This window comes from Peromyscus eremicus, chromosome 14 (genome assembly GCF_949786415.1).
Source record: "Peromyscus eremicus chromosome 14, PerEre_H2_v1, whole genome shotgun sequence".
In the NCBI taxonomy this organism is placed as follows: Eukaryota; Metazoa; Chordata; class Mammalia; order Rodentia; family Cricetidae; genus Peromyscus; species Peromyscus eremicus.
Genome location: NC_081430.1, coordinates 57,206,719 through 57,218,130, shown reverse-complemented (window position 1 = coordinate 57,218,130; position 11,412 = coordinate 57,206,719). Strand labels below are relative to the sequence as shown.

The 11,412-nt window shown below is 40.4% G+C and overlaps 1 pseudogene; it reads left to right on the top strand.

The window, feature by feature from the left end:
* Positions 1-788: 788 nt before the first annotated feature.
* LOC131924396 (non-histone chromosomal protein HMG-14-like) lies at positions 789-1,622 on the top strand (annotated as a pseudogene).
* The last annotated feature ends 9,790 nt before the right edge of the window (positions 1,623-11,412 follow it).

Sequence of the window (11,412 nt, the reverse complement as noted above, 5' to 3'; positions counted from 1 at the left end):
TTTTATTAATTCTTTGAGAATTTCATGCATGCATATGACATATTTTTAATATATTCACCTCATTCTCCCCCAACTCCTGTCAGATCCACCCTCCACACTCAGCTTCTCCCAACATCATGTCCTCTTTTTTTTAATAACCCACAGAGTGCAATTTTGTGCTGCACATATATGCATGGGTATGTGTTCATAAACTAGATCATGATCAACATAAAAGGGGCCACACCCTTAGAGAAACCGACTATCCCTCTCCTAGGAGCCATCATCTGTCTGTAGCTCCTCACCCAGGGTTGAGAGGCTTATGGTGATTTGAATGAGAATGGCCACCATAGGTTCAAACATTCATATATTTGAATATATGTTGGTGGAACTGTTTGGAAAAGATTAAGAGGTGTGGCCTTGTTTGAGGAGTTGTGTCACTGGGGTGGGTTCTGAAGTTTCAAAAGCCCAAGCCATTCCCAGTTAGTGCTCTGCCTCCTGCCTGCAGATCAGGATGTAAGCTCTTAGCTACTGCTCCAGCACCATGCCTGCCTGCCTGTTGCCATGTTCCCTGCCATGGTGGTCATAGACCCTAACCCTTTGCAACTTTGAGTCCCAAATTAAAGGTTTCCTTTTATAAGTTGTGTTGGCCATAGTGTTTTACCATGGCAATAGAAAAGTTAACTAGGGTTCCATCTGGTTCTCCCACCGCCCCCGCTGCGGGTTGCAGCAGTTCGTGAGGTGGCAGCTGAGGCGGCGTAGTTCCATGACGGGTTCAGCCTCGCAAGCGCCTCCCACCCAGCACCGCCACGATGCCCAAGAGGAAGGTTAGGGTGGACAGAGTGGCGAAGGCGGAGCCCAAGCGGCGCTCCGAGAGGCTGTCGGCCAAGCCTGCCCCTGCCAAGGTGGACGTGAAGCCGAAGAAGGCCGCGGGAAAGGATAAACCTTTCAGACAAAAAAGTGCAAACCAAAGGGAAGAGGGGAGCAAAGGGCAAACAGGTGGAGGTGGCTGACCAGCAGACCACAGACGTGCCTGCAGAAAACGGAGAGGCTGAGAACCAGAGTCCAGCCTCTGAAGTCGAAGAGAAAGAAGCCAAGTCCGACTAACCATCCATCGTGTCTGTCAGTGTCCCCGCCTCCCTTCTTGTACAATCCAGAGGAATATTTTTATCAACTATTTTGTAAATGCGAGTTTTTTAGTAGCTCTAGAAACATTTTTAAAAGGTGGGAGGAAGTCCCGCCTCATCCCATTTTTTAAGTATAAATGATTTTTTTAAGAGGTTAAATCACTTGCTGGTTGTTTATTTTTTGGTACAACCAGAAAAGAGCAGGATACTGAATCAGGAGAGGCTGTGACTGTCTCGGGGGTCACCATAATATTCCGTAGAGGGGGCTAGTTTTATATCCTACAACACAAAGCATACTTGGAGTCTTGGCCGTGTATTTGTGTCTGGAATATTTTCAGTTAGTTCTGGTCTCGTGTTTCTAGTAGAACTGTATCCTAAAAACCACTCCTCGGTCCTTGCCCTGTCAGAACTGTCTCTGGTCACGGCAGTCCATTTTCCTAACAATTGTGATAATGTGCTGTGAAAGATTGAAATTTTGAATATGTACTGTATGTGGCATAAAATTGTGAGTCAGTGGAATTAAGGATTGTGAGCATTTGATTGTTATGTGAGGGCTTAGGGAAAACTTGCCAAGTTTAGGCTGGAACATCACTGGAATAAGTTCAAAGAAAAACAACACATGGCTCTTTTGGGTACGTGAACACAATGTCTGACTCTTAGAGTTTGGGTCCATGTTTTAAGAATTGAAATGTCTGTGTACTCAACCAATAAAGTCTCAGTTGTGAAAGAGTAACAAAAAAAAAAAAAAGAAAAGTTAACTAAAAGGCTGGGTATGGTAATGCATACCTTTGACGTCAGCACTTGGGAAGCAGAGGCAGATGGATCTTTGTGAGTTCAAGGCCATCCTGATCTACATAGCAAGTTCTGGGGTAGTCAGAACTACATGGACTATCTAAAATCAAACAAAAAGGAACTAAGACAAGGCTTATGAGCCCTTCACACCTTTGTGCTGGAATGTTGACTGGCTTGATTTTGTACAGCTCTTGTGCATGCAGTCACACCTGCTATGAGTTCATGTGTCCCACAATGTTGCCATGCCCTGTAATACTATTTTGCTGCAGACCTCCATTCCTTCTGGCTATTAGAATCCTTAAAACCCACTCTTCTGTGATGCTCACTGAGTCTTTTGGGAGAAAGAAAATATAGACACCACATTTAAAGCTGAGCACTCTGCATAGACCAGATGAAGGTCTCTGTACTAATCACATACTATTGTAAAAAGATGCTTCTCTGATGAGGGTTGGGACATGTAATAATCTATGGATAGTAAGATAAGAAAGTAGGAGCCGGGCGGTGGTGGCGCACGCCTTTAATCCCAGCACTCGGGAGGCAGAGCCAGGTGGATCTCTGTGAGTTCGAGGCCAGCCTGGGCTACCAAGTGAGTTCCAGGAGAGGCGCAAAGCTACACAGAGAAACCCTGTCTCGAAAAAACAAACAAACAAAAAAAAAAAACAAAAAAACAAAAAAAAACAAAAAAAAAGGATAAGAAAGTAGGGAGAAGTCCATTTAGCTGAAAAATAGTAATGGGCCTATAACATAGTTAGCCATGGGGCTCTTGGTCCAGTTAACAGTGATATGCATGAGCTCTGTCTTGTGGGATGGGCTTTAAATCCAATCAGAATATATTTAGTTAGTGGCATATCTTACCAGGGCAGGAATTACTGTATCCTGCAGGGTTCACGTCTGTTCCAAACTGTTCACGACTTTTTTTTTCTTCCCAGGTAGAGTACATAGAACTTTCTAGCACTTTGAAAGTTAGCCAATGAAGTCTAGGACCTCAGTCCAGTGATTGGTTGTGGATCACTGCATCTGCTTCCATTAGTTACTGGATGTAGATTCTATGATGACAATTAGGATAGTCACTAATCTGATTATAGGGGAAGGTAAGTTCAGGCAACCCCTACAGAGAGAGAGAGAGAGAGAGAGAGAGAGAGAGAGAGAGAGAGAGAGAGAGAGATCCTAGGACCAAGTAAGGTCAAGATAATGATGGGGAAAAACACAGAGACAGCTGACCCAAGCTGGTGGGAGCTCATGGACACTGGCCTGTCAGCTGGGGAACACGCATGGGACTGAACTAGGCTCTCTGAATGTGGGTGACAGTTATGTAGCTAGATCTGTTTGGGGAGCCCCTGGCAGTGGGACCAGGACTTATCCTGGGTGCATGAAATGGCTTTTTGGAACACATTCCCTAGGGTGGGATACCTTGCTCAGCCTTGACACAGGAGGGAGGGGCTTGGTCCCGCCTCAACTTAGTATGCCAGACTTTGTTGACTCCTCAAGGGAGGACTTACCCTCTCTGAGGAGTGGATGGGGGGGTGGGATGGGGAAGGTGGGGAAGTGGGAGAAGGGAAAGGAGGGGGAACTGGGATTGGTATGTAAAAATGAAAAAAAAAACTTTTTAAAAATAAATAAATAAGAATATTAGCCAGATCAGTAAAAACTTGATTTCTTTGTGTTTTGTGACTCAAGTGTGTGATGTCTTCAACAATAAAGTCATTTTTGTTGTTGTTTATCAAATCATGTTTATTGAGATTAAACTCCATTGCCCTCCAGCTCCCTTTTCTCTTTTAAAAATATTTTTAATTGAAGCGAAATGACATCACTTTCTCCCTTCCCTCCCCTCCCACCAGCCCTTCCCACATACACTTCTTCCAACTCGTCCCATGCCCCCACCCACTGTCAAGTCCGATAGCCTCTTTCTCTTTGATTATTGTTGCTACACACACACATACATACACATATGTGAATATATTATTTACATATTTGTACAAATGTATAAATACAGTCTGTCGAGTCCCTTTTGGTTGGTGTGTATATAGTCGAAGGCTGGAACCACTCTGCATTGGACAACCAATAAGGGGGCTCATCCCAGGAAGAAGTTAATTCTTCTCCCAACAGTCATTAGTTGCCTGTGGCTTTGTCTAGGTGTAGGACCCATGAACATTTCCCCTTCCACATTATCATGTCTGTTGATATTGCTATTGTTTCCATCTGTTTATGCAGCCATTTCTAGGAGAGGCTGTTCCACTGCAGACTTCCTGACATTCTGGCTCATAGGATATTTCTGCGTCATCTTCCCCAGTAATCCCTGAACCATATATGCAATAGCTGTGATTGTATCCATTAGGGCTGGGCTCCTGAGGTTCCACTGATCTCTGCATTGTGTTCAGTTGTAGTTTGCTGTGATGGTCCCCATTTGCTGTAACGAGAGACTTCTCTAATGAGGGGTGGTAGCTACCCTTGTCCAGGAATTGTTGCTTGTGTCTAAGGAGGGTTCAAGGGCTGCAGGTCTGGGTTTAGGTTTGTAGGTTTGCAAGTGACTATCAATAAACTCTTACAACAAAGTTCTGGAATGTAACTGCTATTGCTCTTAATTACCATCCAGAACATGCTTGATTTTTATTTGGCTCTTCTCTCTCTTTTCCTCTTTGCTGGAGTACCTAAAAGCTTGCCAATTATATCTTCCCCACAAGCTACTCTTTGTTTAATTGATCTTTTGGCAGTGTTTGGTTTTGTTTTATTTCTGAGTTTTCTGTTTCATTATTTCTGCCTCAGTCCTTGTTACTGCTTTCCTTCTGCTAATTTGGGCTTTAATTTGTTTCTTGCTTTTCTGATTTACTGAGCTTCATCTACAGGCTGTGCATTTGAACTCTTTCATCTTGTTATGTAGGCACTAAATGACACAAATTAAGTTCTCTTTAGTGCCGTTCTTCTGGTGTCACATGGGTCTGGGTAATGCTGCATTTGCATTTGTTTCAACAAAATTTTTAATTTTCCTTTAATTTGTCCACTGACTTGCTGGTTACTCAAAAGAATGTTGTTAAGGTTCCATTTTACATAGTTTGTAAGTTTCTTTTGTTGGTTTTTAGTCTTATTATATAACGGTCTAAGAAAAAAAATGCATACTGTGATTTCAGTTTTGCCTTAAGCTTTAAAGATTTGTTTCATGTCTTAATACCTGGCCTTTACCTGGTGACATTGTCTTCAGGTGCCACCAAGGTGAATGACAGCTGGTTAGAGAAGAGTAACATATGTCTGTTGGGTCCACTGGTTGTAGAGTTCTAGTACAATACTTGTAGATTTATTTTTTTTACATTTCTTGAGAATTTCATTCATTAGTATTATATTTACACTATTTCCACCCCCACCTTCTTTCTCTACAATTCTGCCCATACCTTCTACTCCCTCTCAAATTCATGACCACTTCTTTAATTATTTTTTTTAATTTATTTTTGTTTTGTTTTGTTTTTTTTGAGACAGGGGTTCTCTGTGTAGCTTTGCGCCTTTCCTGGAACTCACTTGGTAGCCCAGGCTGGCCTTGAACTCACAGAGATCCACCTGACTCTGCCTCCCGAGTGCTGGGATTAAAGGCGTGCGCCACCACCGCCCGGCCACTTCTTTAATTATTATTGTAACATATATGCCTATTTATGTATGCAACCAAGCTTTCTTTGGACCATCAGTTCCCGAATAATGACACAGAGAGTTCTTTTTAAGTATGAAAGATTGGCCTTAGCTTAGGCTTGTTCCAAACTCACTCTTATAACTTAAATTAACCTGTTTATATTAATCTACATTCTGCCATGTGGCTTGCTACCTCTCCTCGGTACCTTATGTTGGACTTCCTTTGTGTCTGACTGGTGAGTCTCCCTGCCTCAGATTCTTCTCAGAGTTCCTATCTCTGCCTGGAAGTCCCACTTATCCTCTCCTGCCTAGTAGTGGCCATTCAGCTCTTTCAGAAGGTGCCTTAGGCAGATGATGAAGGACAGAAGACACACCTTTACACAGTGTAATCAAATATCTTGCACCATATATATATAATATATATTACATATATATTATATATAATATATTTACATTATATATTTATATTATATATTATTTATATATAAATATATATTTATATATATAAAATATATATATAAATCCAACTTACTGAGTTCATTTAGTGTTGCCAATTTGAATAGGTGTCAAAGGATAATTGAAATCAGGTAACCTATCAGGGAGCTTATCCCAGGAGAAGACTGTGTGTGGGTGGCTTCCCATTGGTTAAAGGCTCTTGTGTTGGCATTTATCTCTCCCTTTGGATTTAGTAACATTCACTTTATAGAACAAGTGACTCAGTGTGGTGTGCAGATGTTTACAATTGCCATATCCTCTGACTGAACTGACCCATTTATCACTCTATAATGACCACGTCAGTCAACTTTTCTTCATTGTGACAAACACAGAAAGAGTTTAAAAGAGGAAAGATTTATTTTGGTTGTATTTCAGAGGTTTTAGCCAATGGCTGACTGCATCTGTAGCCTGAATCTGCACTGGGGCAGAATATCATAGCAAGAAGGTATGCTGGAGCAGGGATACTTGTAGAGACCCACAGAGGCTTCCTAGTGAGAACTTACTCAGGGTCCAAGAATCTGAGCTTGCTTTACCCAGCCAGATTGCCTAAGGGGATGATTTGACCATGGGTGTGGCTAACAGGTGTTTGGAAGAGTCTACACTTGGTGGTGAGGTATCCTTTGATCTAGCAAGGGAGAGATCTTTTGCCTCATCCCTTGGCATTGTTATAAAAAGACATTTTGAAGAGGCAGAAGGGGCCATTGGATTTTGATCCAGGTCCTCCCAAAACTATTCTATGTTTCTGTCTTTTTCCTCTCAACTATCTTTCTTACCCTCTCTCTTCCTTCCAGGAACCCTTAAAAAGGTGGAAGCTGGCCTCCCACAGATACTCATATTACGGTGGCCAGGAAGCAGGTCAAGAAGGGCAAGGACAAGATAAACCCTTCAAAAGTGGCCCAACTCTTCCAAATATGCTCCTTCTCTTTTTTCCCCCCAACATAATAATTTTATTAATTATTTGGCAATTCCATATGATGCACTCCAATCACACTTGGTTCCCATTCCTCCCAGGTCCACCCTCCCACCCTTGTTCCCCCCCCAAAAAAAAACCAAATGTGTGATATTTTGTTTGTGTCCTGACAAATAAAGCTTTATTGGGGTCAGAGAGTGGAGCTAGCCACTAGGTCTGGAAGACTGTAGAGAAAGGAACAGAAAGTGGTAAGGCAGGGCAGAGACATGATCTTGGCCCTTTTGGACTGGAGGAACAGAAGAGGTAGGAAGCGGCTGTGGCTGCTCCCCTGCTTCTGTGATCTTTCAGGTTTTTACTTCAATAGCTGAATCCTAGTTTTTATTAATAAGATTAATTAGATAGATTTATGCTTCATATGGTGCCCAACTTTTGTGGCATGAAGTGACAAAAAAAGCTGCTTGCCAGTGGCTTTGCAGCCACCGGCACATGCTGGAGCTGCACATGGGAACTGCACCCAGTGGAGTCACTGCACCATTGACTGACTTTTCCTTTACTTCCTCAAGCCCTCTGAACAAGTTTGGAATTTTCCTGTTGCAGTATCTCTGCAGCAATTTCCACAAGCTCCAAACTCCACAGGCATGTGGGCTCTAAATGCTGCTGGAGTTAGCACCTCACCACTAGCCAAATCTGTCTTCAGGCAACTCTGTACTTTTACTTTCCATTGGTCACAGGTGCTGCTTTCATGCATTCCCTCATGTTTCAGAAGGCTGGCTCTCTGGCTCTTTTCCCCCATGGGTGGTGGGCTTTCCCTGAACCTCTTCCTCAGGCTGCTGACACATGATCAGTACCAGTTGTCCTCAGCCAGGCTGTGCAACACTGATGTTCTCCACTCAGAAGTCCTATGAAGTGGCAATATGCCTCACACCTTATCATCATCATCATTAGATTTGGTGAGGCAGCTCTAAAAAGGGAGAATTAGTTTTTTAAAAAGAGAGTTTTTCCCATGTTAAAAAATGGGAAACATGATTACAAGAGAGTTAGATGTCTATATGATTGCACAATGGATGGCTTAAAAATGGAACAATTAAACAAGGGGATAATTAATTTGGATGGAATTTAAGAATTTTTGTCAATTATAAACATTATCAGACTGATAATTCTTGTTTTATCCCTAGAAAAGTTGGTTAATATGGGTGCCAAGATACAGGACTTAGAAAAGGTTACTACTGGTAATATGCAAGCCCTATAATTAATTACTAAGGAAAATAATTCTATTTTGACTGATAAGTTACAAGCCTTAGAAAAACTTATTAAAACAGATAATAGAGATATTCAGATAAAGAAATTGAAGGATAACCAACCTCACCACTGCATTATAAATTTAGAGAGAAACCGACCAAGTTTATATATACCTTAATTTTTCAAGTCACCTTACAGGAAAAACTGCCAAATTACAGGTATCCCCAAGATTATGTAAGAGCTGATTGGATTCCTGTGGAAATGTTAGATTTGAAGAAATAAGGAAGGGATAGTCTCATATGGTATGCACTCACCTTTTGTGAAGCAGATGTTAAATTCACGGTCAACTAATAAGAGAATTATCCCACAAGACTGGAAAGACTAGGTTACAGCAGTTTTGGAACCTGGTCCACAATTACAGTGGAGGAACTGGTGGGAAAATGAGGCTAGGACCATTGAACAATGAAGTAGGGCTAGAGGTATTGAAACCTACCAAGACCAACTTCTTAAATACAGTGATTATGCTGATGTATAAAAACAGTCTCTATATGAGGATCACACCCTGGCTCTATACCATGCAGCAGCTTTGAATGCTTGGTATAGAATTGAAGAAGTCAGAAAGAGAACTGAGTCATTTGATAAGTTATACAGGACCCAAAAGAAAGCATCACTAATTTTTTTTTATAAAAATTTACTTCAGCTGTAAGTAGAATGATACCAAGTCCAGAAGCTAGACAAATAATAATTGAATCTTTTGCTTTTGAAAGTGCTAATTCATAATGCAAAAGAGTAGTTAAGCCTTTAAAGGCAAGATCAACATTCATAGAATAATGGATCTGAGACAGTCAATATTGAATCTCATAACCATGATGATGCTTGAATAGGAGAGGTGATTCCCAGAAGCTTGAAGAACAATCAAAATGTCAGGTGTTTTAATTGTGGCAAACTAGGTAACATAAAAAGGGATGGTAGGCAGTGCATTCCTAGAAACAATTTTTTTTTTTTTAGGAATAATCCAAACAGAAGGCTACTGCCTTCTGGAGTATGCAGAAGGTGCAGCAAAGGCCAACACTGGACCAATGAATGCAAAAAAGCAAGTGACAGACAGAGTAACCCTTTGCCACTGGGAAATGCCTTGGGGGGCCTCTCATAGGACCCTAAAACAAACTTGGTAAAAATCATTTCCTGTCACGATGGGGAAACTCCTCCCTGGAGCAATTGAAAGACCTAATGCCTAGTGTAAAGAACCATATTGCTCTGGATAATAGAACAGCTTTAGAAGATGAAAATTTCAGGAGAAACCATAAAGCAAATATTTTGGTAAATATCTATAAATAATCAAAGACCAAAGCTAAAAATATGAATAAATGACATTGTAATTGAAGGTTTTGTAGACACAGTGGCAGATGTAACAATAATTGCACCAGAATCTTGGCATCCAAATTGGCCTCTTCATGGGGTAAATGTTCAGCTTTTAGGGATTGGAACTTTATCTCAGGTAAAACAAAGCATAAGATGGTTTGAATGTATATGGCCAGAAGGACAGAGAGGAAAATTAAAGTTGTATGTGGCTAATAAAGCAATGAATTTATGGGAATATGATTTGTTACAGCAATGGCATACCCAGATTAACATTCCTCCAATCTCAGAAACAAACCACAAACTATGTTTATGAGAAAAATATTAAAATGAACCGTCACTGACCATTCAGTTTGTACAAAACAGGGCAGAACAGCTGCTGATCTTTCAAAGTTACCAACAGTTCTACCTTTAAAATTGTTAACTGAAAAACCTGTCTTGGTAGAACAACAACCTATGACATCAGAAAAATTACAGGCTTTAGAACAGCCAGTGCAGGAACAGCTAAATGTTCAAAATATTGACAAATCAACCAGGCCTTGGAATTCTCCTGTATTTGTTATTAAAAAGAAATCTGGAAAATGGAGAATGGTAACAGATCTAAGAGCTGTTAATAAGGTGATTCAGCCAAAAGGCTCTTTATAGCCTGGAATTCCCCTGCCTTCTCTATTACCTAAAGGATGGTCTATTATAGTTATTGATTTAAAAGATTGTTTCTTCAACATACATTTACAAGAAAAGGGTAAAGAAAAAATTGCCTTCATAGTGCCTACTTATAATAATTCTCAGACTGTTAAGATATATTAATGGAAGTTTCTCCCACAAGGGATGATAAAGAACTCACCCTGTGCCAATATTTTGTACAACAATTATTGGAAATGATTTGTGTACAGTTTCCTCAATCTATAATTTACCATTATATTGATGATATCTTATTAGCTGATTCAAATGTAGATATTTAAGAGAAAATGTTTGAAGAAGTAAAGAATTTTTTGCCTTGATGGGGATTGCAAATCACTCCTAAAAAAAAGCACAAAGAGGAGATTCTATTAATTACCTAGGTTATAAATTGGTTTACAGAAAAATCAACCCCAAAAGGTATAAATCAGGAGAGATAATTTGCAAACTATTAATGACTTTCAAAAATTACTGGGAGACAATAACTGGCTGTGGCCCACAATTGAACTAACAACTCAAGAATTGAGTAATTTGTTTCAAACCTTACAAGGTGACAAGGTCTTAAATAGTCCAAGAAAATCATCAGCTGAAGCTAAGAGTGAATTGGTTTTGGTAGAAAGGAAATTACAGGATGGACATGTGGATCACTTGCATCCAGGGCTTGATTGCATTCCAGTTTTATCTTCTACACATTCCCCTCCAGGGATTTTAATGCAAATAGAAGATAATATCTTGGGATGGATATTTTTACTACATAAACAGAGTAAAAGAATTACAAACCTAGGCTGGGCAGTGGTGGCGCACGCCTTTAATCCCAGCACTTGGGAGGCAGAGGCAGGCAGATCTCTGTGAGTTCAAGGCCAGCCTGGTCTCCAAAGCGAGTTCCAGGAAAGGTGCAAAGCTACACAGAGAAACCCTGTCTCGAAAAAACCAAAAAAAAGAAAAAAAAGAAAAGAAAAAAGAATTACAAACCTATATAGAAAACTTTCTGCATTGATTCTAAAAGGAAAATCAAGGCTTAATCAATTAGTAGAAATAGACACAGCAGAAATTGTAGTATCTTTTACTAATACTGAAATTTCCTCCTTATGGGCAGAAAATGAAAACTGACAAAGAGCTTAAAGTAATTTCTTGGGAGAGATTAACAACAAATATCCCAAAAGCAAGAGATTTCAGTTCATAAAGAAAACTAATTGGATCCTACCTCATGTTGTAAAGGGAAGA